The sequence below is a fragment of the Osmia lignaria genome, unplaced genomic scaffold (assembly GCF_051020975.1).
Source record: "Osmia lignaria lignaria isolate PbOS001 unplaced genomic scaffold, iyOsmLign1 scaffold0166, whole genome shotgun sequence".
Lineage (NCBI taxonomy): Eukaryota > Metazoa > Arthropoda > Insecta > Hymenoptera > Megachilidae > Osmia > Osmia lignaria.
In genome coordinates this window covers 10,001-17,500 of record NW_027478307.1, presented here as the reverse complement: position 1 = coordinate 17,500, position 7,500 = coordinate 10,001, and positions in this window count along the sequence as shown.

The following is a 7,500-nucleotide window of genomic DNA, read 5'->3' as shown; positions in this document are numbered from 1 at the left end:
TAAAATTTTCGACTAATCGGTTCTAAGAGGCGAAGCAATACGCCGCTGGGACTTTGAAATATTTCGGAGCGCACCTAAAGTTCGTTATTTTGGCTAAACGGAGCGAAAATCTGCATTTATACCATCACGGACGTTAGTTTAATAGCGTTTAACGATGGATCCACGGTACAGAATGCAAAAATATGATTGTTAAAATTTTCGACTAATCGGTTCTAAGAGGCGAAGCAATACGCCGCTGGGACTTTGAAATATTTCGGAGCGCACCTAAAGTTCGTTATTTTGGCTAAACGGAGCGAAAATCTGCATTTATACCATCACGGACGTTAGTTCAATAGCGTTTAACGATCGATCCACGGTACAGAATGCAAAAATATGATTGTTAAAATTTTCGACTAATCGGTTCTAAGAGGCGAAGCAATACGCCGCTGGGACTTTGAAATATTTCGGAGCGCACCTAAAGTTCGTTATTTTGGCTAAACGGAGCGAAAATCTGCATTTATACCATCACGGACGTTAGTTTAATAGCGTTTAACGATGGATCCACGGTACAGAATGCAAAAATATGATTGTTAAAATTTTCGACTAATCGGTTCTAAGAGGCGAAGCAATACGCCGCTGGGACTTTGAAATATTTCGGAGCGCACCTAAAGTTCGTTATTTTGGCTAAACGGAGCGAAAATCTGCATTTATACCATCACGGACGTTAGTTCAATAGCGTTTAACGATCGATCCACGGTACAGAATGCAAAAATATGATTGTTAAAATTTTCGACTAATCGGTTCTAAGAGGCGAAGCAATACGCCGCTGGGACTTTGAAATATTTCGGAGCGCACCTAAAGTTCGTTATTTTGGCTAAACGGAGCGAAAATCTGCATTTATACCATCACGGACGTTAGTTTAATAGCGTTTAACGATGGATCCACGGTACAGAATGCAAAAATATGATTGTTAAAATTTTCGACTAATCGGTTCTAAGAGGCGAAGCAATACGCCGCTGGGACTTTGAAATATTTCGGAGCGCACCTAAAGTTCGTTATTTTGGCTAAACGGAGCGAAAATCTGCATTTATACCATCACGGACGTTAGTTCAATAGCGTTTAACGATGGATCCACGGTACAGAATGCAAAAATATGATTGTTAAAATTTTCGACTAATCGGTTCTAAGAGGCGAAGCAATACGCCGCTGGGACTTTGAAATATTTCGGAGCGCACCTAAAGTTCGTTATTTTGGCTAAACGGAGCGAAAATCTGCATTTATACCATCACGGACGTTAGTTCAATAGCGTTTAACGATCGATCCACGGTACAGACTGCAAAAATATGATTGTTAAAATTTTCGACTAATCGGTTCTAAGAGGCGAAGCAATACGCCGCTGGGACTTTGAAATATTTCGGAGCGCACCTAAAGTTCGTTATTTTGGCTAAACGGAGCGAAAATCTGCATTTATACCATCACGGACGTTAGTTTAATAGCGTTTAACGATGGATCCACGGTACAGAATGCAAAAATATGATTGTTAAAATTTTCGACTAATCGGTTCTAAGAGGCGAAGCAATACGCCGCTGGGACTTTGAAATATTTCGGAGCGCACCTAAAGTTCGTTATTTTGGCTAAACGGAGCGAAAATCTGCATTTATACCATCACGGACGTTAGTTCAATAGCGTTTAACGATCGATCCACGGTACAGAATGCAAAAATATGATTGTTAAAATTTTCGACTAATCGGTTCTAAGAGGCGAAGCAATACGCCGCTGGGACTTTGAAATATTTCGGAGCGCACCTAAAGTTCGTTATTTTGGCTAAACGGAGCGAAAATCTGCATTTATACCATCACGGACGTTAGTTTAATAGCGTTTAACGATGGATCCACGGTACAGAATGCAAAAATATGATTGTTAAAATTTTCGACTAATCGGTTCTAAGAGGCGAAGCAATACGCCGCTGGGACTTTGAAATATTTCGGAGCGCACCTAAAGTTCGTTATTTTGGCTAAACGGAGCGAAAATCTGCATTTATACCATCACGGACGTTAGTTCAATAGCGTTTAACGATCGATCCACGGTACAGAATGCAAAAATATGATTGTTAAAATTTTCGACTAATCGGTTCTAAGAGGCGAAGCAATACGCCGCTGGGACTTTGAAATATTTCGGAGCGCACCTAAAGTTCGTTATTTTGGCTAAACGGAGCGAAAATCTGCATTTATACCATCACGGACGTTAGTTTAATAGCGTTTAACGATGGATCCACGGTACAGAATGCAAAAATATGATTGTTAAAATTTTCGACTAATCGGTTCTAAGAGGCGAAGCAATACGCCGCTGGGACTTTGAAATATTTCGGAGCGCACCTAAAGTTCGTTATTTTGGCTAAACGGAGCGAAAATCTGCATTTATACCATCACGGACGTTAGTTCAATAGCGTTTAACGATCGATCCACGGTACAGAATGCAAAAATATGATTGTTAAAATTTTCGACTAATCGGTTCTAAGAGGCGAAGCAATACGCCGCTGGGACTTTGAAATATTTCGGAGCGCACCTAAAGTTCGTTATTTTGGCTAAACGGAGCGAAAATCTGCATTTATACCATCACGGACGTTAGTTTAATAGCGTTTAACGATGGATCCACGGTACAGAATGCAAAAATATGATTGTTAAAATTTTCGACTAATCGGTTCTAAGAGGCGAAGCAATACGCCGCTGGGACTTTGAAATATTTCGGAGCGCACCTAAAGTTCGTTATTTTGGCTAAACGGAGCGAAAATCTGCATTTATACCATCACGGACGTTAGTTCAATAGCGTTTAACGATCGATCCACGGTACAGAATGCAAAAATATGATTGTTAAAATTTTCGACTAATCGGTTCTAAGAGGCGAAGCAATACGCCGCTGGGACTTTGAAATATTTCGGAGCGCACCTAAAGTTCGTTATTTTGGCTAAACGGAGCGAAAATCTGCATTTATACCATCACGGACGTTAGTTTAATAGCGTTTAACGATGGATCCACGGTACAGAATGCAAAAATATGATTGTTAAAATTTTCGACTAATCGGTTCTAAGAGGCGAAGCAATACGCCGCTGGGACTTTGAAATATTTCGGAGCGCACCTAAAGTTCGTTATTTTGGCTAAACGGAGCGAAAATCTGCATTTATACCATCACGGACGTTAGTTCAATAGCGTTTAACGATGGATCCACGGTACAGAATGCAAAAATATGATTGTTAAAATTTTCGACTAATCGGTTCTAAGAGGCGAAGCAATACGCCGCTGGGACTTTGAAATATTTCGGAGCGCACCTAAAGTTCGTTATTTTGGCTAAACGGAGCGAAAATCTGCATTTATACCATCACGGACGTTAGTTCAATAGCGTTTAACGATCGATCCACGGTACAGAATGCAAAAATATGATTGTTAAAATTTTCGACTAATCGGTTCTAAGAGGCGAAGCAATACGCCGCTGGGACTTTGAAATATTTCGGAGCGCACCTAAAGTTCGTTATTTTGGCTAAACGGAGCGAAAATCTGCATTTATACCATCACGGACGTTAGTTCAATAGCGTTTAACGATGGATCCACGGTACAGAATGCAAAAATATGATTGTTAAAATTTTCGACTAATCGGTTCTAAGAGGCGAAGCAATACGCCGCTGGGACTTTGAAATATTTCGGAGCGCACCTAAAGTTCGTTATTTTGGCTAAACGGAGCGAAAATCTGCATTTATACCATCACGGACGTTAGTTCAATAGCGTTTAACGATGGATCCACGGTACAGAATGCAAAAATATGATTGTTAAAATTTTCGACTAATCGGTTCTAAGAGGCGAAGCAATACGCCGCTGGGACTTTGAAATATTTCGGAGCGCACCTAAAGTTCGTTATTTTGGCTAAACGGAGCGAAAATCTGCATTTATACCATCACGGACGTTAGTTCAATAGCGTTTAACGATCGATCCACGGTACAGAATGCAAAAATATGATTGTTAAAATTTTCGACTAATCGGTTCTAAGAGGCGAAGCAATACGCCGCTGGGACTTTGAAATATTTCGGAGCGCACCTAAAGTTCGTTATTTTGGCTAAACGGAGCGAAAATCTGCATTTATACCATCACGGACGTTAGTTTAATAGCGTTTAACGATGGATCCACGGTACAGAATGCAAAAATATGATTGTTAAAATTTTCGACTAATCGGTTCTAAGAGGCGAAGCAATACGCCGCTGGGACTTTGAAATATTTCGGAGCGCACCTAAAGTTCGTTATTTTGGCTAAACGGAGCGAAAATCTGCATTTATACCATCACGGACGTTAGTTCAATAGCGTTTAACGATGGATCCACGGTACAGAATGCAAAAATATGATTGTTAAAATTTTCGACTAATCGGTTCTAAGAGGCGAAGCAATACGCCGCTGGGACTTTGAAATATTTCGGAGCGCACCTAAAGTTCGTTATTTTGGCTAAACGGAGCGAAAATCTGCATTTATACCATCACGGACGTTAGTTCAATAGCGTTTAACGATGGATCCACGGTACAGAATGCAAAAATATGATTGTTAAAATTTTCGACTAATCGGTTCTAAGAGGCGAAGCAATACGCCGCTGGGACTTTGAAATATTTCGGAGCGCACCTAAAGTTCGTTATTTTGGCTAAACGGAGCGAAAATCTGCATTTATACCATCACGGACGTTAGTTCAATAGCGTTTAACGATCGATCCACGGTACAGAATGCAAAAATATGATTGTTAAAATTTTCGACTAATCGGTTCTAAGAGGCGAAGCAATACGCCGCTGGGACTTTGAAATATTTCGGAGCGCACCTAAAGTTCGTTATTTTGGCTAAACGGAGCGAAAATCTGCATTTATACCATCACGGACGTTAGTTTAATAGCGTTTAACGATGGATCCACGGTACAGAATGCAAAAATATGATTGTTAAAATTTTCGACTAATCGGTTCTAAGAGGCGAAGCAATACGCCGCTGGGACTTTGAAATATTTCGGAGCGCACCTAAAGTTCGTTATTTTGGCTAAACGGAGCGAAAATCTGCATTTATACCATCACGGACGTTAGTTCAATAGCGTTTAACGATCGATCCACGGTACAGAATGCAAAAATATGATTGTTAAAATTTTCGACTAATCGGTTCTAAGAGGCGAAGCAATACGCCGCTGGGACTTTGAAATATTTCGGAGCGCACCTAAAGTTCGTTATTTTGGCTAAACGGAGCGAAAATCTGCATTTATACCATCACGGACGTTAGTTTAATAGCGTTTAACGATGGATCCACGGTACAGAATGCAAAAATATGATTGTTAAAATTTTCGACTAATCGGTTCTAAGAGGCGAAGCAATACGCCGCTGGGACTTTGAAATATTTCGGAGCGCACCTAAAGTTCGTTATTTTGGCTAAACGGAGCGAAAATCTGCATTTATACCATCACGGACGTTAGTTTAATAGCGTTTAACGATGGATCCACGGTACAGAATGCAAAAATATGATTGTTAAAATTTTCGACTAATCGGTTCTAAGAGGCGAAGCAATACGCCGCTGGGACTTTGAAATATTTCGGAGCGCACCTAAAGTTCGTTATTTTGGCTAAACGGAGCGAAAATCTGCATTTATACCATCACGGACGTTAGTTCAATAGCGTTTAACGATCGATCCACGGTACAGAATGCAAAAATATGATTGTTAAAATTTTCGACTAATCGGTTCTAAGAGGCGAAGCAATACGCCGCTGGGACTTTGAAATATTTCGGAGCGCACCTAAAGTTCGTTATTTTGGCTAAACGGAGCGAAAATCTGCATTTATACCATCACGGACGTTAGTTTAATAGCGTTTAACGATGGATCCACGGTACAGAATGCAAAAATATGATTGTTAAAATTTTCGACTAATCGGTTCTAAGAGGCGAAGCAATACGCCGCTGGGACTTTGAAATATTTCGGAGCGCACCTAAAGTTCGTTATTTTGGCTAAACGGAGCGAAAATCTGCATTTATACCATCACGGACGTTAGTTTAATAGCGTTTAACGATGGATCCACGGTACAGAATGCAAAAATATGATTGTTAAAATTTTCGACTAATCGGTTCTAAGAGGCGAAGCAATACGCCGCTGGGACTTTGAAATATTTCGGAGCGCACCTAAAGTTCGTTATTTTGGCTAAACGGAGCGAAAATCTGCATTTATACCATCACGGACGCTAGTTTAATAGCGTTTAACGATCGATCCACGGTACAGAATGCAAAAATATGATTGTTAAAATTTTCGACTAATCGGTTCTAAGAGGCGAAGCAATACGCCGCTGGGACTTTGAAATATTTCGGAGCGCACCTAAAGTTCGTTATTTTGGCTAAACGGAGCGAAAATCTGCATTTATACCATCACGGACGTTAGTTTAATAGCGTTTAACGATGGATCCACGGTACAGAATGCAAAAATATGATTGTTAAAATTTTCGACTTATCGGTTCTGGATCACTGAAAAATCGAAAAAAATTATTAATTTTGATTAATTAAATTACATATGTAGTTTTATATTGTTATAGTCTCGTATTTGTTAATGTTTTGTCGTAAGAAAATGCAAAAATATCGTTTTAATGTTTTCGTCTCATCGGTTCTGGATCGCTGAAAAATCAAAAAAAAATATTAATTTTGATTAATTAAATTACAAATGGAGTTTTATATTGCTATAGTCGCTTATTTGTTAATGTTTTACCGTAAGAAAATGCAAAAATATCGTTTTAATATTTTCATCTCATCGGTTCTGGGCGGTTTTAAAATTTTTTAAAATATTAATTAAACCCATGATTTACATGAGAATGTGAATTTATTATGTCCTGCATGTTAATTTATTAATTTTCATGTATAGAACGTTATAAAATGAAAGGATATGTTCGACGATATTTTCAGTCTAAGTTTTACCGTGCCGGCGGGATGGTACGCTCTCACGGCGGTTTGCACAGGCATACGCCTGGGCGTAAGCCCATGCGTCGCCGACCTAGCGGCCGGCCGTTCGGTATTTATAGGAAGGCACTTTCGGTTCGCTCGGACCGGTCGGGAGTAGCGTCGAGCGTGTGGCTCTTTTATGACTTCGGTTGAAAAGCAGTCTACCGCTCCTCGAGAATATACTTTCTCGACTATTCTCGTTCCGGTTTTCCGTTGCGGATTATTATTAATCTCCACACAGCATTACCACGGGTCGGTGTCTAAGACCGAATGGCCCATATGTGGTGAGCCTTGTAATATAAGGCTGGTGACCTGTATGCACTTATAAATGTTGCATACTTGTACAAACTGAGCATCAACTGTCTGTAACCAAAATTTGTTAAAACTGAAAAAGTTATAAGATTGTATAAAATTTTTGAACCAAGAAAGTAGTGTTAGACGAAAATTCGTTCTATCACTTTTAGAAGGGAGACTGTTTGGAAATATTTAAAGTATAAAATACACAAAAGTCCACTGAATTATGAACAAAATTACGTCCCTGA